Below are 27070 nucleotides of genomic sequence, written 5' to 3' on the forward strand. Positions count from 1 at the left end.
TCATATTTTAAATGGGAAAGAGGCGAAAGTGTTTCATCAGAGAAAACCCTATTATTAAACATTATGATTTCCAACAGCTGTTTATGGGATAAAGTATAAAGTTGGCTGCTAATCTCTAACTCCTCCAAATGCAGTTAAAGGCCACTCCGCGTTTGATTAGGGTTAATTGGTTGCTCTCCATCTCCAGACACGGGAAGTTTCAATTAAAAGAAGTTCATCACAATGAATCGTTGTTCCTGTCCTTAATTTGGGAATTTCTAATGGTTATTCCTCCAACTCCCTCGCTTTTCGTTCCTGTTAGTTTTGATAAACTGTTGGATGTCATTGACGAAGTGAGCTAATATTAATGCTGAGCTAAGAAGTAACAACTTTAGTTGAAATTTAGTATTCTATTTTCTGATTAACCAGACTTGGTTCTGCTTTTAGGTTATTTGCTGTGGATTAAGAAAAAATGAATATGCCATTATAACGAGACCGAATAAAATGCCTCAACCATTCTCCTTTTTTAAAATCTAAAATCATTAAATTAAAAAAATCCATTTAATTAAAAAAATAACTTTTAATGAAATCGGTTCGTTAATCTTAACTATTCTTAGAATAAGGAAAACACGTTTTAGTGAATAATCCAAGTTCCATACCCACGTTTTTTTAATGAATTTCGAGAACCGTGGTGGCCTGGTGGCAAGGTCTCGACCTCGGAACCAGATGGTTTCAGGTTCGAGACTCGATTCCACCGAAGAACAATCGTTTAAATGAGTCTAATGCACGTTAAATACGTCGGGGTCAAACGTCCTCCCGCTGGTACGATGTGGAAGAGGGAAGGTGCCAGCTCAGGTGCCGTCCTCGTCATCTGACCACGGTTCAAAATTACGAGGTCCGTCCCAAAATAGCCCTAGTGTTGCTTTAAAACGGGACGTTCATATAACTAAACTAAAATTTATTAAATTTCGTGCAACTATTAATAAGGTAACCAGGTATCTTTAGTTTAATCGTGCAATTATAAATAATCATTAATAATGAATCAGTTTTGAACCAATCATAGTAGTTCTCTTTATTTTCTTCAATTTTTGTCATCGATAATAGAAGCGATACCTAAACATATGAAAACTGAGTTAGGTGAGATCTAATGCTATTTAGATTCGAAGACAAAAATTGAATGAAATAAGGTTCTCAAATGTTATAAATATATATACAGAGTACTTTCCAAATATTCAAAAATTGGCATATGGATCTATTTCCATGTTTAGAAATATTTATCCTTGTGAGAAATTATTTTCAATAATGAAAGGAAATAAAATATTTTAATCAAATTAAAAGGATGATTACTTTTGGTCAAACTTTTGCTTTTGATTAAAAGATTCATTTTTTTTTATTTAATTAAATTATTTACACAGCAATTTTAACAACAATAGTTTGTTTTCATATTTTTACATTGAGATTAATTTGTGATATCTGACCAAAAAATATTTCTATTTTGTTTTTGATACTCACAAAGCATTTAATTATTTCCAAGAGACTTTATATTTTGGATATCGTGGTACTGCTTAACAAATAATGAATAATGAGGGGCATAGATAAGACTATTTAAAAATATTTGTTGGCAAGAGGCTTCTTCAAACTATCAAACTGAACACAATTTAGATTTCTTTGAATTCATTAAAATATTATGAACTGCCTTTAAAATTGGACTACAAACAAGCTTCAGCGAAGAAAAAAAAAGAAGAGAAACAGCACATTCTACAACTTACAGAGTTAAAAATACAAATTAAAAATAAATTTTTAAAAAGTTTGTTGAACTTTTTTTTCCTCGAAACCTCAATCGCAACCTTTGGAGTTCACTCACTTTTCTCCTTTTTTCGACGAATTCATTAAAATAAATTTGAAGCATAGTTAAAAAAACCACACCACTAACTATATATTATTATTTAAAACTACGTTACAATGTCACTGTAAAAAAAATATATCGTCGATCAGCATTAACTGTCCGACATCTTTATAACAGTTGTAATTGAGTTTTAACGACGCCCTGACCATACCACATAGTGTTAAAGGACAACCTATACTACTTGTTTTACTCCTCCACTATTTCCAAGTGGTTATATTTTTATAAACTTAGTAAAACCAAACAATGACAACTTTTTCAAATGACTAATAGCTCTCTCTATTTGCTAGTCAAGGGACAATTCCGCTCTAACCTAGATACTTACGTTAGTTACATTTTAACCAAAAAACAATAAACTGTCCCATTCATCAAGAGTCAACTGATAACGAGTGAGAATTTTTTGATTTTTAACTGTTAATAAATCAGGATTTTGTAGTCTCGTTTCTTATTTAGCTGAACGAATATATACTGGGAGAATAAGTAAGAAGATATAACATGTTTGGCTTCCTGGTAATGATTCCGAGAACAGGTGAGAGTTGGAAGACACCAGATTTAGTACACTCGCGCGTTTTCTGAATGTAAATAATTAGGGAAAAAAATTGTGTGTAAAATGCGTAACAGGTAATTACCGCATCGGAAGGATTAGTGGTTTTTTTTTTCTTTATCTCTAGATCTAGCAAAATGCCAAGGTCATGCGGTGCTAGCTTTATTTTTTGCTCATTGTTTTAAATAAATTCAACTCATTTTCCCATGGGTAAAGAAAAACATAATTGATAAATGAATTTCGGTAAAGCTTTTTTTATATTCTTTATACATACAAAAATGGATGAGCAGGTTTTTTAAAAGGTTGCTTTAATTTTACATTAAGAATAATTTTTTAAAAAAAATATGCTTTTTGTGTAAATCGAGCAAGATATGACGCTTTTTATAAAAGGATAATCATTAGCAGATTAACTACGGTTAGCATCAATTAATTCTCGCTTATGTATGATTCACACATGCAATTTAATAAGATGACTCCTTATCTTCTATTTTTAAGAGATAACAGAGAAGGGTTCATATAACTAGATTGAAAATGACTGAAGGACTTGTTAAAATGTTGACTCCTAAGAGCATTTTAAAGAAATCTATCAAGACCTTCATTGAAATTTGAAAGTCAACATCAGTGAGAAACTAGTCGCCTTTAGCGACCAGCTGATTTTCCAAGGATATTAGTTATATTTAATTCCAGTCAAAAGGTTTAGTTATATTTTCATGTTTATGTTTCATCCAAATTTACAGACATTAAAATCATATAATTTTAATTCTGTTGCATATGCCCTTTCTATTGTCAGGTGAACTTTTCTAATGAAGACCAGTCCCATGACATCACCTCTATTAGCAAATGTGAAATACATCTATTTCTAAATTTCACTGTACTACATTCATTCTTTTTTTTTTCTCTCTATTCTTCTTTAGCTTTCAACAATGAAAGAAAATCACGAGATTATATGCTTAGTGATGCAATGCAAACAGTTTGAATTTCAGGAAAACGCTGTTATTTATTAATAAAAATTAGGCAAGTAAATATTTAAAAAAAATTGCCAAAAATTCAGGGAAAATGCGCATGAATTATTAAATTGGTAACATTAAAAAGATAACTCTTATAATCTTGAAACGATGTCGAATTCATTTTTGTGCTATAATATTATTGGAAATTATTCCGGAAAAATTCAACATTAATATCTAATTAAAATTTTACAAAAATCGTTCTTAAATGGGTTTCCTTCAAGGTATATCTGTGTCACACATGTAGTTGCAGGTCAAACGGTATGACCTTTAGAGTATCAACACATTCACACATGTGTACATACACACATTCATGTTTATTACCAGTGGAGATGGATGTCTTTGTTAATGGCTTATGGGCTGCATAAATTTGTCACAAGTGTTACCATCAGAGTGAGCCATCTATGCTTTGGTAATACTGGAAGTATCTCACGAATTTCTTGATCAACTGATTCCCTTTTTTACTACGCATTTTCTTTTATGTTCAAAATATCTTTCAAATTAATAACCTAGTTGTGTAACAATTATAAGCATCGGAAGAATCCATCGACTTCTACTGGGGGATAGTATTCACGAACTTGGACGTTGAAGTTCCAAATCATAACTATCACAAACGGCTAATATCTTAAAAATTAGATCAGTATATGTACCTATTGCCTTTGGTGGCGTAGGAATCTCCTCTCAATCATTCCGTACTGTAAAGGCTGGTGTGATTACGGTTTTGTAAATAGATTGAAACCTCTTTCGTAAGAAAACTAATTGTTATTATTTGCGCAAATTGTACAATTAAAAAGTTATTTTAAGAAATTAAAAAAACTGACATAAAATAGATTTTTAAAAATGAGTAAATGAAGTAGAACAGTTGGTCGAGATAATAAGTTAAAATTCAGCAAAGGATTCTAAACGAATGGAAGACTAGCAAACATCACCCTTAGATGGGAGAATTAAGTAAGATAAAAGCTGAAATGCTATAAAAAATAGAGAAGAAAAACGTGATGATTTAATTCTTGAATTCAAAATAAGAAAAGGCGCTGTCTATTTATTCAAAAATAAACTACGCCCATAACAGTTTATAAAGACACTGATGCAAAAAAAAAAGTATTTTTAAAAAAACATTGTGTTTAAAATTTATTTTTAAAAAATTAAAGAAGAAAAAAAAAGAACACGAAAATAATATAGGCATCACATTAATTTTTTTTTGTCATTGTAAAGTGATCTAAATCCTCCGAATAAATTAAAAAGAAACGCTTTTAAAATTCCGATTCATTTTCAATTAATTCTAATATGTTCAATTAAAAAAAAGTTCTAATTTAGAATTTAGAAAAAAAACTTAATCTTAATAAGCATCAACTACCCAAGAAGTAATTACATGCCAACTTTAATGTATATTTTGTAAATTGTTTTGAATTATTTTTGTAGAAATTTGAGTAACAATTTCTTCGCTTCAAAGCATCGAAGTAAAACCCCACTAAAAAGGATTTACCAATAAAAGTTTTTAAAATCTCAATTTATTAAAAAAAAAAAAGACAAAAGCCCAAGGCAAGCGTTTATAAAACATCTGTCATTTGAAGATGAAAAAGTGAAGGCTTGCAAACTGAAAACAAAGAACTCACTGACAATCAATAACCAATACACTAATTGATTCCATTCTTTTAAAACGGACGTCTCATTCCAGAAACAAAGCCATCACACGAATTACCACACCGAAAGTAATTACTGCCACGTGACCAACGAATGACACCCTAGACCATCCACCTGCCAACATACAAGGCTAAACGTCAAGAACACAAAAAAAGAACCACTAAGTCAAATCAAAACATTTCCATCCGCTCAGACAATGAGGATATTCCTCCAATATATAAAAAGAATAATACTCATAATAAAGAATCAACAATACCTAATACATTATCGAAATGTTGTACTTTCTATTGAGGAAAAATATTACAATGCTTGCTTTATAAAACCCCCACTAATGTCATCGAGGTAGCCCGGTTTAATTGCCAGCATCGGTTCTCTTCATTTTCTGGTAACTCGTTTTAAGTACATATTTCAATCGTATTCATGCGGCGAACATCTGCCGGTTTTAAAAAGGTATTGCCAGGAAGATGATGCACAATGTACAATCGGATGTAATAAAACCAGAGTGTGCATACAGCCGCAGCTTTGTCCGGGAAACGACAAAAACGTGCACTCTGTTCACGATCCATTAGCCTCATTAGGATAATAGAGAACTTTTTTTCATTTCTGTCTCTTTTGTTATTATTATTATTATTATTATCATTATCAACCAGATTATTCTGGAGCGTTTACATTTTTCTAATGGATGTCCGACGCTCACGTAAAGGTGGCGATGAGAATGTATCAGACATGCAAGGTGAAAGTTTTAGGAATATATAAATAAATAATTGTTTAGCAAGAAATATAAATTAATTAGACATTACTATGTATATTTATTCAAGGCGTATGCAAAGTTTCGCCATTTTTAGAGCGAGCTTAAAGGAGGTTTCGCAGAAGCGAACGAAACGCCTTTGTCTAGTTCAGAAATTTTGAGAATATAGTAACCAGGATTGAATAATAAACAAAAATTTTAACTGTTTAAAAATCAGAAAATTTACTAATTATAACTTTTCAGTAGTTATTTCTTTTAATATTTACTAAAAAACTTTCTTGACCATTTAACTGTTTCAACCACTTCAGAAAATGCGTATCTAAATTATGTCGCAAAAATTGAGCTATGACGAGTTTACTCGTCAAACACAGAGTATGTGTAATATGAAATTATGTTGCAATGAAATCTTATTTTTTAATTTCAATAATCACATTTATTTATTTATTTACTTTAACTAACATACATTTTTTCCCATATGAACGAAAAGAAACAAATAATTTATTATTTTAATATGCGGTTAGAGAATGGTATTGAGCAAAGCATGGTACAACACATAACAATCTTTTAATTGTTCCTTTTATTTCGAGTTGGCATCAAAATATTTTAAACATCTTGAAATTTACGAATATGTTTGAGTTTTTACTAAAATCGTAATTCAAACTGCAAACTGTTTATTACTCCTGACGAATAAACTCGTCATAACGCAGAATGTTGTACTTTTCTCCTGACGAGTATACTCGTCAAAAACAATTAACTGGTTAAATGCAAAGTGAGTTTTAAAAGTTCAGCTTTTAATTAACACATCAAAAAAAACTTTAAAAAATTATGTAAAACTACTTAACTTTTCTCGTGAACACTTAATTTTGCTACTCTTTTCAACAACAACTAAAAGGATGATATTAGCGTATTTTAACTTCCACTTAAACATTTTATTACTAATTAATATAATTTATTTATAATCATAATCTTTATATCAAAGTTTAAAATGCTAATGAAATTTATTTATTTATTAATTATTAATATCTAGAAATTATTCACAAGTTAACTGACTGATTTTCTTTATAAATAAATCCTACAAAACTTTATTCTACAAGAAGAATAAGTTCTTTTTTTTAACCTTTTTATTATTTCCAATTTGATTGATTATGAAGTGACCTTCAAAGGAAATGTTTAAGCGTCTAATTCTTTACAATTTGCATACTTAAATATAGCAGGAAAGTTTTAAAATTCAAAGCGAATTATAAGCAGAAAAAAATTATGTTATATCGTTTAAATATACTGGATGTAAATAGCTAATTCCTTCTTACGCAAAAGCTTGTTGTATGACGGTTACAAAATTAACACTATAAGGTTATGAATTTATATGTATTACAACATATAAATTTAAAGTTACTTCTGTTTTGCTGTAACGTAGAAAATATTTGAAACGTTTCGTTGTAAATTTAGTTTCATTTCTTCAAAATGTTAATTAATAAATTTTAAGCCTATGGCGTGACATGTCTGACACACGCATCGAATGAAGGAATTTTTAGTTTTAAATCTGCATTTAAGTAAATGTATTAATGCGAAAAAATGAAATGCTTCAATATCTCAAATGTCCTTTATATTATTATAGGATCCAAAATAACAATAATGTCCTAAATAGAATATGCCATCCACTTAGGAAGTTAAGTAAATTCGTAAGTCAAGAGGTTAATAAATCAGCAACACCTAAAAACCACTACAGCAAATACGTTTATTCGTCTTATCTTCTATTCATTAAATTTTTCAAATTTCCCTTTTTCTTTATGAGTTTTTTTAATAATATTGATTATTCTTATTGCATCTATTTCCATGTATCAAGGGAAAGAATGCTAAAAGTATTAACTGTATAATAACAAACTTTTATTTTTAAAGGAATAAAAAAAATGCATTCAATGATCCATTTAACTACTGAAGTGATGAATTCATTAAAATATCAGTTTTCCGTTACATGGGTTGAGAAATCTTAATTTATTTGTCTGTATACTTTGAGAATTATTGTTAAAGGAATCGTTCTATTAAATTGATGTTTTAAAACCACATACCAAAGAGAAGAAGGGAAAAATCAAACATATAAATTCCCCTTATTGGGAAATTATCCTTATAAATTAAGTATATATTCGCTTTACAATCATTTCATCATGTTTTAAATCCTGGCACACCCAAAACTAATTATAATCATATCATACTTGATATGTAAACAGACCTATTAATGGTATATAAAAAGAGAGAGAAACTAGCAAAACCACAAACTGCCTAAACATCATATTCTCCTAACCCATCGCCATCCCCTTTCAGGCGAAATAGATTGTTTAACCGCAAGAGGCTAAACAGAATCGAAATCGGCAAACCCGACACCCTCAAGATCGAGGCAGGGCGTCTAAACCTGTGCTGTGAGCCCCAAATTAGGGCGCGCCGATTAAACACTGGAAAACAGAAATCAGAGGGTGGGATGCCAGATTCCATATTCTCAGTGATAAAGGGGTAGGGGAAGAGATTGCCAGAGCACGGATGGCGACGTTGTCACAGAAGTCAGCCCTTTCGGACGGTTGTTTGCGGTTGAAGCGGCATCGCCCGCGTGAGGGGCAATTAAGCGAAAATGGCGACCGCTAATTACTTAATTAAGGTGCAATGTCAATCATAATTACTTCCTTTCCAATGAACAGGTACTGTCTGCGAAAGGGAGGGAGCAACAATGGAGAGCGTGCGATTGCCAGTTGGGCACGCTTCGTGTTCCACCCCCTGCACCCGGCGACACCACTTCAGCCACTTCCCCCTTTCTCAGCATTCACCCCCCTCCCCTTCCTTTATCTTTCTGTATCTGCGTCATATTGTGATAGATTAGTGTCTCTCCAACTACGTTCTTTCTTCCTTTTTGAAAGCAAAGAAATGCAAGGACTTCGATGAGCAATAAGACCAAACTGAATGCAGCTGTCACGGGACATTTAAAATGATGTAAAGACAATGGAAAAGCCAGACCTTTTCAGAATCGCCAGTGGACTAAAAGGATTGAATTCTCTTTTTTCTGCTGCTGAGAGTTATGTCCTGAACATATCAGACTCAGAGATGCGTATCATGCAAGATCACTTCCAGATTGCGAAGGCTTTTGTATTAATTCGGATGATAAATAGTCAACTGTAACTTTCGAAAGATACGAGTGTCATTGGGATTCTATTGAAATGGATTTGAGAAATGAGTGAAGAATTCTAAAATGAAAAATTATTGTTAACTATCAATGCATTGTATTTTGTTTAGGACAGCTTTCTTCAACAGAGAACAGACTGTTCAAAACAAGTCCGTTCTGATCACATGATGTAAAAAATAATGCAATAATATATGTTAACAAAATTTACATATGAAATATGATTAAACACTGTTATAAAAGTAACAAGATATTGAAAAGAACATACTCTCTCAGTTTTATGTTCATAGACTGGATAATTGATTTAATGTTTCAAAATTTATATTAAGCAATATTTTAACGATCTTTTAAAATACCTCCTTAACCCTTTAAAAGGCCATTTTTTTTTTAAATCATGGTATATTAAAATATTTTTTGGATTAAAATTGTCTTAAGAAAAGCGACTCATTTAGCGTATTAGATAAATTTATTTTGTTTAATTAATTTTGTTAACAATTAATTAACAAGTCAAGACACCACTTTATGTGAGATAAGGAATGAAACATTGCAGTCTTATTGAAAAAATTTTCAGAACTTATGCGAAATCTACGTTACTTCATACAGAAAATTTTGTATGTCATAATGATGGCCCTAGAAAGGGTTAAACTATTATGTTCGACAATTTATCTTTTAATGCATTTTATGGTATTTTTTTACATTATTATTAGAGTGATAAGTAAATGGTATAATTTACTCAATATTCAAAGGTTTTCATTTATTTATAAAGAACACAACATTGTTTTTTACATCCCTCCCACACAAAGAGAATTGGTACAATAAAATCACAGTTTACTGTACTATAAAAGTTTCTCGACTATAACATTTATTAACAGTGGAAATAATATATATATATTTTTATTCTTCAGATTCTATAATCTCCATGGCAACAGTGGCTCCTCCATTGCAGTTACAGAATTCCTGCAATTATTTTAAAAGATGTATTTTTTCGTAACATTTGATATTTCTTTAGTGGAAGCTACAAAAATCAAATACAATTGATGATAAAAATAATTGGAGACATTGTCTCATAATCTCAATTCTGTTGTAATAACTTTTGACGATTCATCATCATCAACAACTTCAGGTTTTTTTCCCCCAGTTTTAACAGAAGATCATAAAGATCACCGGGCCATTCCCGTTTTTTCACTCACATTGGAATGTACCATAAAGGTTTTGATATTCCTATGTGTAATAAATATCTGCATCTGTTTTATTTCAGTTAAGTTCTACTTATGCATATAAATTTTCATTATTAGCAAATGTCAGTTATCTTGGATTAGTGTTAACCATTATATTCATTCAGTGATCACATTTAATTACTTCCGATTAGAGGACCCTTCTAATACAACCAGCAGTAGAACCTTGGTTCAAAGCTATCAATACAGTATCATTTCGTGTCTTAGTTTACTATTAGCATCTAGTTTTAAGCAACACTAGTATTATTCTGAGGGGAGGGGGGGGCATATAATTTTGAGCCGTTGTCAGATGACGAGAACAGCATATGTACTGGACACCATCCTCTCTACACTAACAGGAGCACATTTGACACTGACGGAATTAACATGCACCAGACTCACTCACACATTAGTTTTACAGTGGAATCGAGCCTCGAGCCTAGAACCTTCCGATCCCAAAGTCGAAACTTTATCACAAGTCATCGTGTTCGCTTCAGTTCACCCTCAAAACAAGATTTAGAAATGCTGCATATCTGTAGTTCAATATTAATAAGTAAGTTAATGTGCATGTCATAATGATACTTTGTATAAAATCAAAAGAAAATTTCAATATACTTTGCAAATCTGTTTGTTTCCGAGATAAACAGACATCACTACCTTATACAAGTGACAACGCTGATTCACATATTATCACATCGTCCTTTTCCATTCTAACTGATTCTCGATTGTAGGCTAATAAGTTTTAAATTAACTTTAACACAACATCAAGTAATATAGCAGATTTAATAACGCCAATTTCAGAAAATAATGATCATTTCTTCACAAAAACATAACCTGCTAAATTATGCATCATTCACTCTTGATACACTTTTATAAAGAAAGTAAGATAATAACAGAATCTGCGATTAGCGATTAATTATAATATATTAATTGCAAAACTTGAATTATGCAATTATTTCATCATAAAAGGGGATATAAACATGGAAAACAAAACAAAGCTTGAATAATTGCAGCAACTGATTCTAACATTCGGATATAAAGATCTTAATTTACGATCAAACAAATCCATGCACAAAAGTTGTAGATTCTAAGAAACCTCGGCTATTATTCTCTTCTGCTTTTACTATTAAATGAAGAATATCAAGGCATCCTTAATGCTTTCGATCCATCTTGTAATTTCGCATTAATTTATTTCCCACAATACCCTTCTTTATGCTGAGTAAGGAGTGTTAAATTATATTTGCCCTAACCACGGTCTTTCCAATTAATCAAATCTGCATTAAGTCCGTGAAGAATCTTATTCAAACATGTTCCCATTTTCTCGAATTAGAAGAAAGGTTAACTCTCACCGAAGTTCAAATTCGGCCTTCTTGGAATCATTTAATGAAGTAATCACCCCAGAGAATATCTGTGGAAAATGATCCCGTTTAGTATTTACAAAGATAAAAAATATTTATGGAGAAAAAAAAATTAGAAAAGAAATCACGACAGGTGGAAACTAATAGCCAAAACTTCAGTACAAGGTAAAAGGGTCTTTTAATGTAATCAGAATAAGTTGAAAAGTAAAAAATGATATTTGCGTATTGTTTTGAAAGAAATAAATACGTTTGGAGCAAGATTATAGAGTTTTGATATTTGCTATTGTTATCGAAATATCATTGTTTGTTATCCAATAGCCAGGTTTGATCCATGTGACTGGGTGAAGGTTTTTAGAAATTTTATTTTTCTTTTCTAATTGTGTAATTTCGAAATGTAGATATATTCAATAACAAAATATGAAGCTTGTAAAAAGAAATTCATATTCATATTTTAATTCGTATAAACAATTCTATTTAGATTACCTTTGAGAATGTAATTTAAATATATGTGGAACTAGTAAGACTTAACTATGCGATTCATTAACTTGTGAAACATATTTACGGAACAAACTTTTAAACATTTCCTCTTTTTATTGTCATTTTTAAAAACTTTCTTGAATTGAATTATTTACTTCGCATCAAAGAATAGACATGAATTTTAATTTTTAAGAATAGACATGCATTTTTTTTTTTGAAAATTTTATTTGCCAAAGAATAGACAAATATTAACCCTTTGCACACGATAAAGTAATTCGATAGATAATTATTCACCTAATAAAGGAACTTATTTACATTAATTTTTTTGAGTAATAAATAATTGCTTTAAATTGAATTTCGCCGAAAAATCAATCTACATCTTTTTATCACTCTGTAGGTATTTTTAACGATCAAAATTAAAAATAAATAAATAAAATGTCAAAACGATGCATTGTCTTGAATGGTGACCGAGAAGCACCATTCGAGTGCAAAAGGTTAATTTCTTTTATAATGGTAATCCCTATAATAAAAGAAAATCAAAAACTATTCCATTGTACTTACATACAAATAATTATATTACATAACCGAGAATTTAATATGAATACTTACAAGCAAATTGAAACCAGAAGTTGATTTAGTATGATACTTTTCTTTTCTAGCAATAGCATGAACATTTCATGAATTTCCTTAATGAAGTACTTTTTAAAAATAATTTTCGTAAAATCGGAATTATAACATTTAGAAAATGTTTTGGAATGTTTGTTTAGTTTGAATTGTGGAAGGTGATAAAACATTTAAATATAACTTCGAGTTGATTAATTTTTATTTTTTTTCTCAGAGGGATTTGACGAACATATCAGCCTGGAATTTTTTTTGACATTTATAGTAATCTAAATTATATCGTAAATTACTGTTTTTAAGATTAATATTCTGTACATATAAAATACCGCTTTATATAATTTTTTCTGATAAGTCCACCTGAAGCCGTCGAGAACAAGTATTTTTAAAAATCGATCTAGAGAAACAACCAGGGGAAATGGTCTTCTCAAAATTTTCTTTCATACTCTAATAAATTTGTCCTGCCGGAGAAAGCCTTATATGGCACTGGCGTACAGAAATTACGAAATATTAACCTTTGGCGTCAATTTAGATTTTTTTAAAAAATTTATCTTGTCATTCTTGGCGAGTTATTTGGCGATTAATCACTGGCATGCGGTTAACGTATCCGAAAATCAAATTTGAATTTTAGACACTTTTTTCTCAACCAATTGAAACAAAAAATTTGATCTAAAACTGCATTTGTAGTCATAAAATCCCATACAAAATTTGATATATTTCAATTACAGTGCTTGATTCTTTCTGAAAGTACAGACCGACAGTCAACCGACAGTTCTCTTCGTTTTGTAATTATCGTGTCAATTTGTATTCGAGGTACTGATCAGCAGGATTTTCTCAGAACAGATTTTACCCACAATTTCATAGAAACTCGAAATTTGGTGTAAAGACCGTACACCAAATTTCAACCGTTCAGCTCAAAGAATTTGAGTTATTTTTGTCACAGACAAACAGACGGACATTTTCCAAAAATGTGTTTTCTGGGTGGTCTGAAACATGGGGATTCGTCAAAATCCCACCCAAGTTTGAATTTTATTCCCTAGTTTAACTATTACTATACTTTCTCTATACTACATATATAAGAAAGTAAAAAGAAAAGATTTATTTCGTTTGAAACTAAAATAAATATTTTGAAACAAAGGCTATCAAATATAAAATATTTTTAACACAAAAAAAATTTATCATTAATATAAGGTAACACGTTGAGAGCCGTGGCATCCATATTTACGCACAGGCAAGGTTCTCAATCAATGTAAAAATAAACGATTAGAACACATCTATGTTTAGTTTATATCTTCTTGTTATAATACATGAGAATGTGAATCATCGATTATTTACACCTGCTATCTAATTAGAAACAAGTAGGAATCTTATTAGACAGTGTTAGATAGTGGTAGGAAGCACTGATAGGAATCTTGGCAGTGAACCTGTTAAGTGAGGAAATCCTCTCAGAAATCGTAGACAGTAAAATTTATATCCATATATATATATATTTTAGAATCTTTTGGAATCTTTTTAGACTTTTTTTTTTCTTTTGAGAAAAATATTTTCAATACCATCTTTTTCCACTTTTTCCGTAAAAAAAAAAAAAAAAAAAAAAAAAATCCGAAAATGGATGTAAATGCAAAAATTTAAGCATTAACATGTTGATTGATTGGTGCCAGTGATTCTGACCACTATCTAATACGATGCTTACTTGCTCTCTTAATTGTAGTAGAGAAGAAAATATCTAAATATAAGTATGAAAATATCTAAAATATGTATGAATCACAGAGGATTCATGTGCTGAGTAACGAGTTAAAACAAGAAGATATAAACTAAACATAGACTTGTTCTACGCACATAAAATTCTACATTGATTGAGAACTTTTGCTGTCAAGTGAATGCGAGTGACACGGCAATCAATGTGTTAATAAAAGATAAATTAGTTGAATTTTAAATAGCTGTTTAACGAGTTTCGAATCAAGATGATTTTCTCAACTATTATCGATTGCAAATATTAAAGAATCGAAAGCAAGGCGAAATAAAATTTTCCATTCCCCCATCAAGGTTCTACCGGATCCCTTTTGCAATCTTGACTCATCATTTATGTATATTATATAATCATAATGTATCGCAGGCATATCCTTCTGTAGATAGACAATTACCAACTTTAATTTCGTTACATCCTTCCAGTCAAACTATCAATCTTCCAAAAGTCTGCTGCTACGCATGCGCACACCAGCATTTGCTGATCACTTTTAATTTCCAATGCCAGTCAGCTCTTCCCAATCAATGCAAAAAAGCAGCAAAAGACCATGAATTCTAGTCAGCAAGATTTAATGGGATTCGAAGACGAGCATTATAAATTGAAGTTCCCTCGAAATCCATGAATGAATGAATGAATCGAAACCGGTCGTTGGCGGGTCAGGACCCCATTTCCAAGAGAGTCCATCCATAAGGCACGACGCCCACAAGTACGAGGACCACTCCCTCGGACCCGGTTAATAAGGGTTTCGGACTCGCTCGCCGCTTTGTAAAATCAGCCCACATCAATTGGGGAAATCTCTTGTGCAATTGGCCGATCGTTTCTTGAGTTTCCATTTATTTAAATAATGTCACGAGTTTTCGTGGATTCTTCAGATAGCGGGAAAGTAGTTGGTGGATTTTTACAAGCTCTTTTTCCTTCCTTCCTTCCTTTTCTTTTTGGAGTGAGATAGTTATCAAAACATTCAGATGAATCAGTCAGAGCAATTTCCATAATTTGCAGAATTGCGAAAGGAAGATGTTATAATGAATTCGGATAGAAGGTGATCAGTTACCGTCATTTCCTTTCTGAATAATTAAAATTGATTATTCGAATTATCGCCATTTAACATTTGAGCTGGTGATGGCCGATGGCTTTATTTTAAATGGTTGAGGTTTGGGACATGATTTATTGATAAAAATGCTTTTATTTGTGTGGGATGTCTCTTGATTTATACGAGAGAGAAAATTTAGCGGGATAAAATAAAATGGAAAATTAGTGATTATACACGGATATTTACTGAGTAAAAAAAAATGATGCGAAAATTAAGCTAGAAAGTATTGAAGTAAAGTACGATAAAGTAATGAGGAAAAAAAAGAGCACGATTTTAAATATGCAGTTTGGCATGATATTTCTCTAGTACTAAGAAAGACTCTGCTGTTGGATAGCAATATTATAATACTTCCGAAATGCTATTACATTTTGTGCCGTGTTAACACTTAGTATGCCATCGATGAATTCCATTAACACATATAAAAAGGCCTCATTCTGAAATTCGAACGATATGATTCTCAGTTTAATTTAATTATTAACCGCTTTCAATAACCAGGTGTTAGTTCAAAATCTTTCTGCTCAAAATAATTAGGTAAAACCAAAGAACCTGCCCCCCCAACCAAAATAGCAGAACCGATTTCGCCAATTTCTATTTCATAAGAAAATAAATAACGTCCAGATGCGTTCGTTAACAATGGTATCTACTGTCAACCCTCTCCCCCATACATTTTTGCGAAAAAAAATTCAAAATTATTGAAGTAATAATTTTGATTTTATTCCCCCTCATGTCGTGGGGGAAAAAACCTTGACAGAAGTTCCCAATCACAACCCTTAAATAAAATATTTACTAATGTACAATTTCGCTAGTTTTTATTTCTTAAACTTATATCCCTTAATACAATTATAAAGAGTTGTCAGGTTGCGACCCATAGATAAAGTATGAAAGATCAGCTACTCCGTTAGCTTCCAAGTATGAAAGATATTGAAAAATAGTTGAGTACCCTCTACAGCTGGTTCGATTTCGCCAGTTTCTGTCTGTAATTAATTTCGTCACTTTGCAGGCTTTGCAGATTGATCAAAAAGCTGTTCATTTTAAATTAATTTAGTCATTTCAATCAGTTTTAATGAACTACTTCACACCATAACAAAAATATAATAGATATGATATGAGTGCTTTTATTTACTTTTACATTCAATAATATATGTAAAATAAAGAAATGTATTATTTTAAATTACTTGTGCGCAATAATGTCAAAATATTCGAATTGGTCAGTCTTACTTCAAAATGCTAAAATTATCAAATTAATGAAGGAAATTGGCGAAATCGGTTCACTCATTGATATTGAGGGCTCTTTCAAAATTTTATTTTGCAATACCTATTGAAGCTGGTCTGAAGCAGGGAGTTAACGATTACTGGCTACACATTTGGAGTGATGAGTATTCATGTGCAGCTGGAGAAATTTGTCATGGTTTTTCTCAAGGAAAATGTTCAGTGAAGTATTGTTTTTCAGATATTTTTATAAAATACAAGTGGAGGAAGGCAACCTACGAATAGTGACATATCTAGGACTCAAACTTGCATATGAAATTAAAATTTTCAAAATCGGTTCAATGGTTTTGGTTGTTTAGCTTTTCCCTTGGGTTTTTTTCCCTGTAGATAATGCAAAATGAAAATGTGTTTTTTCGATTTCTCTCGAAAATGTTGGGAAGACGATGATGACCACTGATGATCTATTTCAAGGCCATGAAATTTCTTATGAAAAAAAAAAAAAAAATGGTAATTTTGAATCCTTTTTGATGCAGTTCAAACTGGTTCATCGGTTTTCCTTTTTATTTTAAATATATAGATATCTACCTCCGATTTTTGAATCAAAACTAGAGCAGTTATGGAATGGACATAGTTGTGAATCATGATCATATGAAAGGAGTTTTAAAATTTTAAAATTAATACATAGAAAACACTTTCAAATTTATTCTCTTACTGAAATACAAATGTACCCACTAATCTCCTCATATTTATTGAGACAATATTATTATTGAGTAAACGATTATTTAACAAATTTACATAAATTCCAGATTCTAAACAAATATTATACTATATTTGTTTCAGGGCTTGGAGACTAGCATGATTCAACTATTGTACTTCGATAAGGAGTAGTAATCAGAAAGATGAGTGTTAAAGTCTTTACGCCTTCCGCTATAATCCAAGTTCTCTATAATCTATTATTCCGTTATAATTTATTATTAAATGTAAACAATTCTTACTTACATCCCTCCTGTGACCCCATTTTTCAACAAACAAACGAATCTTGACGTATGCGTAAAAGCATAAACGGTTTTCGAATCCAAGAATGAACAATATTATGTCATTACGGTATTGATTACAATTGATTCCAATATTTCCTGGAAGCCGATTTTGTGAACTCTATACATATATTACGGTAAAAGTGTAGTTTAATGTGCCCCTTGCTGCGCAAGAATGCCAAGTCACCAATAAAGATGGCGGACAAAATAAAACTTCTGAAAAATAGTTACAGTTACCCCTTTCTAAATTAAAATTATGAACTTCACTGATAAGTATTGTTTTATCTGAGATTTATTATTTTTTTTAACCTTTGAGATCGATGACTATCGCTGCTTATCTCAACAATTTTAAAATGAAGTTTTTCAAACTGGCTATGCCGGTTTGTGGTGTTGAGAGTAAAATTTAGAGCATGCGATGCCTTCGGCATCTAAAGAAGGCACCGTGCAGAATTTTTTTAACTTAAAGAAAACATCCTACTGCTTCGCTAGCAGCGGGCCTATAGCGGGATAACAGGATCAAACATTCTCCACAAAATTTCAAACAAGCATCTATTTCCCAACTTCATCAACTCGTAATATTATATATATATTCCACTCCCCTTTCATCCTTTCTGAAGGTTCAAAATATTTCCTACCATTCCATTCACCACAAATCCGTTCTTGAACAATTAGTGACATAATGACTTATCAAGGAAACCATCAGATCAGAAAAGTTACGAAAAGTGCAAGGAATTCCATTTCAGACGATTTCTTAAATTAATAATTCAGACGATTTTTAAAACGCATACCGGCAGTTAAATATTGCAAAAGAATAAATATTTTCTGTTCGTATTCACATTAAAAATAACATTACTGCGTTTTATTAGCAATAAAAAAACTTTTAATTATAATACAAAATTAAAAATCTTTAATTTATATATTTTTATTACTTTTTATTTAACATTTTTCACAAAATAGTTGTAGTTCATGTACAACTCAACCACTGTAAAAAGTAGTAAACAAAACAGCATTAGGGTTGTTATAAGATCGTCTGGGTGATCACATGGACGACAAACTCGGGGGCACACTAAACTACACTTCAACCGATATTATAATGCTCTATTTTAAATAAATTTCCATTTAGTGAACAATTTTACAATATAACTATTATTGACATTAAATTGTTTTTTAAATAACGGATTTCATCAAAATGACTTCATATTATTAAGTAAATAAAAATAAAAAGGCGTTTCAAATGATTCTGACTAAACAGTAAAGAGCGACCATATTAATTTATTCAATGTGCAGTTTAGATTTACTTTACATATTATATTTTATCAATTAAATCATTTTAATGGATCAAATAGTATCACAAATTGTCGGTTGTGTCAAAATTTAAGAAATAATACCACTGCACGTTTAAAACTTACAAGCTAAGAATATTTATATAAATAATGATAATTAAAAGATTATATATATAATTAAATAGGCTGCTTAAATAAAATGATTTAGAAGAACTGCAAGCAAAATGATAAACATACCGGGAAAATATTTTTGATAAAAATTCAGTTGCAACATACTTGTTTGAAAAACCAGCAGCTTAATCAAGAAAAATTTCAAAATTTGCAAACAAAGATAATCTATGCATGTCACGAACTATTAGAGTAAATGAAGTTGAAACGATTGATTGAATGGATGATGATTCTTATTACGAAATGATTGATTTCTTTTCTTATGTGCTGGTTAAACATCTTAGCTGGTTTGCTGGTTAAAGTTAAACAACGAATATAAACTTGTTTCTCCCTCCCCCTCCAATATAGCCTGTGTTCTTTGTCTAGACACAAAGATGAATACATCCATGAAATAAATCTGAAATTTCACAGGACGAATAAAGCTATCTAAGGAGAAATTATCTAATTCTTACAATATATATATATATATATAACGCTAAAGTAAGTGGTAGAGAAATCCCTTTTATTACGCATTACAGAATGGCAACATTCAAATGTAAGCATGTCGATAGACCACTTTCAGACTGCTTTTGCAGATGCAATTAATTGAACACTTCGTTAATTTAGTAAGTTTATTGTATTTTAAATGCTGTTCGCCGTGTTACATACTTTATTCAGCTAAAGAAATCAAGAAATAGGCTTAAAACAGAAAATTTAATAGAGAATGAAAATAGACTTATGTCATGCCGGATATCCGTCTACTGACTGTTATCTATGGGGGAAAATGACCATATCTTTCAAAACTATTAATTGCTCGAAATAATTTTCAAAAGATTACCTCCTTTATGATATCGATTTCATTTCTGAACAGGTTTTTTCCTTTACTTTTAATAAAATCTTCAAGTTTAATTTATAATGTTATGATGTTTTTAATGTTATGAAATTCAAACCCATCCATCAAAATATTCAATTAAGTGCTTTTGACAATGTTAAAATTAAGATAAAAAATTTTGTTTCATGGACATTAATTTCTAAATAGGATTTTCATTTCCGTTTATATTTCGTAATATATACACTTTTAATATGTGCCCAAAATAATTAAATTTATATTTTTAAATCATATCAGATAAACTGAAATTCATTCCATATTAATCGCTTAATAGCCTAAAACGTCAGCAATCTGGGTGAACAAGTCACTTAGTTGAAAAATATAATACGAGAAATGCATGTTAACTAATGATGGGGGGGGGGGGTAGAGGAAATTAATTTATAATAGCTTTTCGGCAAATTAAAAAAATATTTTAATCAAGATTTAATAATGCAATATAATTTAATCGTGCAAATATAGTTGAATTTGAAACAAGAGTTTTTGAAACTATTTTTAATTCGTAATTTAAGAAGCTTTGGTTTATCACATTTGCGTTTTGAAAACAATTACAGCATAACAATAAACAGATCCAATCTTAAAACATCTGCACATTTGAATTCATCTGTCAAATCAATAAAACATGATGCCGGCTGCTGACAAAGAAACAAAAATCAAGCATTTATAAATCTCATTTTTAAAAAATCATTCATTCAACCACAAACATCGAGCATTTCCTTTCATACACGTCAACAATCCGTTTACTTTGTCAGAGACACCTCTCACAACAGAGCCTCATCTGGCGTGGGGAAAGATGGCACCGGTTGCACGTGGCCTGCCGGCGTATTGACAGGTGCCGTGGCGATCGCCCGACATGTCATATCCGGGTCAGGTTCGGGCCCTTAAAAGAAACATCACGTAAAAGCCGACCACTCCTCGCAGGAAGAAAATCATTTAAGTTTCCTCTCCATTTTTTATCCCATGTACACACTCAAAGGGGTGGAGTGGACGCTGGAATCGCTTTACAGCAGACCGTCTTCGCCACACAATACCTCTTCGGGCCTTTCGTTTTTATTTATTTATCTGCGTTGCCGTTAAGTGTTCCGATTGGATTAAGGAGGGTGAAAGTGGGGGGGGGGAGTAATAGGGTGCAATGCGATGTATACTTCCTAGACAAGATGATCCGCTCCGGAAAGGTCAAATAGACTGTTTTTTTAATTAGCCAACAGGGTTTGGTTGAAATTTTAATTAAGTTCCTCGTATTTAAATCAAGCTTGGATTATTAACAACACAGTTATCTTGCATTAAACTTCGAGTAGGTATTTTTACTTTCGTTGTTGTAAAGTGCATTCGTTGTCTGGGGTTTTGACCCATGTGCTATGAGACCCCTATCAACTTTGCTAAGTATCCTGTCATTACTGGTAGATTACGATAATTTATTAGGGTCCGCAACTTAAAATGCATGTATGAATGTGAATTACGAACACTTAATTTATACGCTCGTTTTCACGCACAAATTAACAATATCTGTGAAATTAATCATTTCGTTTCTATGAGCAAATGTTTATAAGTATTTAACTCCAAGAGCTAGGAAATGTTGTTCTTATGATTGGATAGCTGAAATGAAAATATATGAAATGAAGTGTATGAAGCAAGTGATTTTGAACATGAGATGCATAGAAAACAGCTTCATCTCATTAGTGGGCTTCGTTCAGTCATATTAACATTCCAATTTTAAAGTATACGAGCTGCATTTAGAGGAAGATATTGTAATTTTGGTCTGTCTTAATATTCTTTCTGCAAATTGACAAAGGATTTAATACGTACCTGTGACTTACCTACACTGCGGATCATTGGGGAAATCGGGATTCGAACCCATGATCTTTAAGTCTTAAAACCGAGATTCTGATGCTTGATCATGGCGGCTCATTTTGACGGAACAGTATTGTATGATTGATTGAAAAAAAAAAAAAAAAAAAAAAAAAAACCTTGAATATGGATCAAAATTCAGATTTAATTTTTTATTTATTTTTTTTTTTTTTGGCTAAAAATTAATTTTCCATTAAAGGTTTAAATGGAGACAAAATTGAAATTAACGTCTTCAATTTATTTTTATAAGAAAATGGATTGATTTTAATTTTTTATAGGATATAGAATACTTTTGAAACCTATAAAGGGCATTTTCATTATTACTAATGGAATAAAATGAGCTTAAAGCAATGCTTATCTGAATGAACTAGTCCAGGGAAGTATATTAGTATTCTTTATCCAAGAAGTAATTAATCACGGAAATATTGATGTTTTTTGTTTGCGCTTTTTAAGGATAGGAGACAAAAAATGAAATTGATATAGATTAAGAAGGAAAAACGTTAATACAGATCTCAAATAGCAAATTTCTAATTTTATTTGTTTATTTATTGAGAAAATTTGAAAAACAAAATGACAAAGGTTTAGATATTATCAACTATTATTTTTCAATAAAAGAATTTTATAGTATTTGACAATTATTTAAAACATCTCACTCACAAGACGTTTAAAATTTTGCGAAAAGATGCGAATATCAGATGCTGCGTAGCGCCATGTATAAAAAAAGATTTTTGAAAAGAAAAAAAAAAGCTACCTTAATGTTTTGCTAAGATCACATATTCATGTTATATATATATATATATATATATATATATATATATATATATATATATATATATATATATATAACCAATTTAAAGTAAGAAATAGTTTGAAAACGAAACAAAACAATCCACTGAACAGGTGATTTTCGGGTCACGAGGAATCATTATTAGACTATTGTCTGCATTTCCTTCACAGAAAAAATCCCTTTCTTTGAATCCCTACCTGAGGGTGACCCTTGCAAAAGTCTTCAGGCCGGATTCTTTTTTATATTTTTTATTTGGTTTAACTTTTATTTGTTTTTTTTTCCTTCATTTTTTTTCCTGATTTTAATACTTTTGTACATTATATATATATATATATATATATATATATATATATATATATATATATATATATATATATATATATATATATATATATATCCTTATAACCTACCCGTGGATAGTACAGAACATATTTATGTAACTTTAACTTTACTAGAAAAATAAAAACTAATGTCAATTTTGGATAACTACTCCAAATCATGTGAATTTTTTTTTTAATTTCTTATATAGGAACTGTACAAAGAAAAAATATTGCAATCGTCACAAAAGTTAAAGATTTTGATCAATCTCCGTGCTTCAGACGTCTCTGAGTCAGAGAAACACATTTTTGGAATAATCTCTGTCTGTAAACTCTAAACCGTTTTGAACTCGACGGCTGAAATTTCAAATATAGATTTACCCGCACATTTATGGATTGCTGTCGACAATTGAGCACTCTAACTATAAAATGCAAAGAGCTAGATAAATGAAATTTGATATACAGGTTTAGCGTCTAAAATGTAGATTCTTATCAAGTTCTGTGTCAAATTTGTCAAAGGGTTGGACATCAGCAGGTCGATATTTTTGAATGCATGTAAAAGCAACAAAAAAATTTTGCTACAATCAGTTAGAAAAAAGGCGTCTAAAATACCTAATCCAGTTTTCACATACTATTAACCGCATGCCAGGGATTAACCATAAAATTATGATCACCGAAGCTCACATGATAAATTCAGTAAAATTACTAAATTCACTTCAAAGATCCATATTTCATAGCTATAGTTCGTCAATGGCATGAAAGGCTTTCGCTGACTTACCCAATGTCTGCAGTTTTAATCGGGGAGGGGGGGGGGCAGGAAGAAAATACCTTATTTTTACAGAATACGAGTGAAAATTTGTGGTAGAACATTCCTGCTGCTTTTATCTAATATAAGGTAATCAAATAACTTTAGTTATATTAGAAATAAGCTTTAACCGCAAATCAAGAATTAATCATAAAAAAATCCGCCAAGCATCACATTAAATCAGTAAAAAGGCTAGATTCATGCCGAAGATTAATAACTCGGTGTCAAGATAATGATATATAAACTATTGTTTGCCAATATCATGCAAGGAGTCGTGGCCTTAATTCACAGTCCACAATTTTATGGGGGGGGAGGTGATAATACCTTTATTAGCGAGTATACAAGAAAGTTTTGAGAAGACTACCTATGATGGTTGTTTATAAACCTTTCCCGCTAATTTTTGCTAACAATCTGTATTAACAGCATTGAGAGTCCGTAAAAATCTACCACGAATTAAGAATGTGATACATCATTCTTCGCATCGTATGTCCAAATAAAATTCTTGCCTACGTGTTTAAATAAAATTTATATTTATATATTTCTATGCATTTCTGGGCCACAGAAAGAGTATAATGAATTTTTTTAATAGCCTTCGTTTTAATTACACAGAATAGGAATATAAAAGATTTAAATTTATATTCTGTTCGCCCATATCGCTTTATTTTACTAACAGTGCGATCAAATTAACTGTTTAACTTCTCGGAATAATACAATATATAACTTTCGTCATACTCTCAGTTCAAATAGCTACCAACTAAATATAGGATATTATTTAATTGTTCAGTTAGATGAGGACTACTTTTTGAGGGAAGTCAATGAGTTGTACAAGTTCAACCACTTAATCGTCGTGTCCGTGCCGTCATACAGGCACCGAATTATTGCTTCTCAAACATATAAGCTAAAATTAAATTGTTCTGTTATGTTAAAATTCGATAAAAGTATGCATAATCCACGTGCAATTACGCATAAGGGTGGATTATACGGTTTCTTAATTAGAAAGAGCACGTTCCTGAATTTGGAGAAATATTTAAAATGATAGTAAAAATACAAAACAGTTAAAGAAATGTATAAATGTAATGCATAAACAAGTAATGCTTTCTTAAAAGGTATAACAAAAAACACATTGGTACAGAAAAAAAAGAATGAATACTCACAATCATGAATAATCGTTAATAAGAGAGCTCAAAGATCTTTTTAAAAAATTTCATCACTTTTATCTCTGATTTTATATTTAATAATGACATTATATAGCAATAAAATATTATTATTAGACATTTCAACCTACGATCTGACAATAGGCGTTCAAAAACTGATTACCTTTAAAACTTAAATAAATTAAAATGAATTATTTTCTCCGACTTAATTTCGTTTATCCTCGAACTAAATTGATCCTTTGTTATCTCCATTACTTAAAAAAAATGATTGGAAAAAGTTGTAGGTGGAAAAAGGAATGAATTCTCACAATGATTGTTATTACACAATAAGGCGTGACTTCTCGATCTATCGACCTTGAGTATTCCCCATTGCTCTGATGAGAAAAAAAAAAAAAAAAAAGCAGCCAAAATCGAAGCGAAAAAGAAATGCAGGTAAAAAAGACGCCTTTTGCATATGTAAAAAGCGAAATAGAAGAAGAAGGAACGCCAATCTGATCAATCATGGCGACTGAAAAGGGGAAATGTTGCAAGAAATAATAACAATAGCGTCCAAGAAAGGATAGAGCGTGCCTAGGTTTGGAAAAACGCGAATGAAAAATCGCATTATTAATATGCATTTGTAATAGATGTAAAGCAAAAGTTCATTGGTTATTCGGCGTCTTTCCAAAATATGTCACGCGATTTTGGCGAAATCATATCGGCGTTTCGCATTTTTCTAGTTACTGTGCTTTATTGGAATTTAGTAGTGGTTCTTATAATATCGATAGCGTGCGAGTATTATATCAGAAGCTGTTTTTCTCTCTGTCTCTAATACGAATAAAAACTGACCTTTCAGTATTTTTAATGGAATTGATTTGAAAGAGAAAAAGATTTATCGGCTAATGCTAAAGCATACTTGACAAATCGTTGGTTCGAAATTTGTGATGGATGTTCTAGCATCGGGCACAATGTAAACATCATTAGTTATAGTTTAATAGATAGCTCTTTTCATATTTTTCATGCTTTTAGGATTTGTATGGGTATCGAAAAGACGGAAAGTTGGTTATTTCTGTATTCGGAAAATCTGCATCAAGGTTTCAGTGATTTATTCCTTAAAATGCATATTGCTAGTTTTAGAAACGGAAGCTTCTTATTTTAAATATATCATCATCTTGTGCAATTATTTGTCCAGATTTGGAAACTTGAGATCAGATAAAATTAGAATCGAATAATATTCTATGTTACCGTCTAAAAAGGAGTTTGGATTTTTTTCACTAAGCTTTGATTTTTTTTTTATAATTTAATTTTAGAAAAAAGGGGGAATGGTGCAAAAATGAAGTGAAATATAACTTTAATAAATTCAGTTGGCTTAGACTATAATGGTATCATGTAGTCATTCCTAAATTTTTTTTCTCACAAATGCATTGGCATTTTAATAAGATAACTTCGTCATTAATTCTTTTTGGTGCTCTCCAACTGATATGTGCAAAACCATTTACTTAACAAATGTAGTTATGGAATTAAAAACCAATTTAAGCCATTTATTACCAATTTAATGATTTCAGATACTTTATAGAAAAAATTTATCCTAGCATGTCTAGGTTTTTTGTTCAAAATGTGAATAAACTGCAATCTGCCCAGTAGAATTTTTTGATTGCAAAAATTAATTTTTTGAAAAAAAAATTATTGTAAAGATCCTATATTATTACGATACTCACCGAGATTATAAGAGCCAACCACCCTACTTAAAGTCTCTTATCCCCCTTTTTGATGTACTCACGCCTATAGGAACAGGTAATTTTAGATGTATTAAGCATTCATTTTAAAGCTAAAGTCATAAAGCTAAACTGAAGTAAACTGAAAACATAATTAATACGGAGCAGAACCACACATAGTATACCTGTACTGGAATCGTATCCCGAGCTCCTCATATTTCGATTCCGAAGCTGAAACTAATCACCAGGTCCACAGTGATATTAATTTTTTTGGGTACAGGGATAAGAAATACCAATTAAAAATGCATGAGCAGCAAATAAAGAAGAAAAAAAACATCTTCATACTAACAATGTCTGCTGTTATTTCTGCTATTAGGCATTTAAGGAAAATTGAATATTTTTAGTTTCAATTGATTTTGA

The 27070-nt window shown here is 30.8% G+C and overlaps 1 protein-coding gene and 1 long non-coding RNA gene across 5 annotated transcripts in view; one reads left to right on the top strand and one right to left on the bottom strand.

Annotated features, from left to right (window-relative positions):
* The window catches only part of LOC129977480 (homeobox protein cut-like 1), an 826328-nt gene that overhangs the window by 431862 nt on the left and 367396 nt on the right, over positions 1-27070 (bottom strand). The gene's annotated exons all lie outside the window — the stretch shown is intronic.
* Positions 1-27070, top strand: part of LOC129980807 (uncharacterized) — a 240026-nt gene that overhangs the window by 108926 nt on the left and 104030 nt on the right. Inside the window, exon 3 of one of the 3 annotated variants that reach the window (XR_008785298.1) lies at positions 9888-9931. The exons of the other annotated variants lie outside the window; for them this stretch is intronic. This is a non-coding gene — a long non-coding RNA (uncharacterized LOC129980807). Of the gene's footprint in view, positions 1-9887; positions 9932-27070 lie in introns of those variants that run through there. 3 annotated transcript variants of the gene reach the window in all.

This window comes from Argiope bruennichi, chromosome 1 (assembly GCF_947563725.1).
Source record: "Argiope bruennichi chromosome 1, qqArgBrue1.1, whole genome shotgun sequence".
Taxonomy (NCBI): Eukaryota; Metazoa; Arthropoda; class Arachnida; order Araneae; family Araneidae; genus Argiope; species Argiope bruennichi.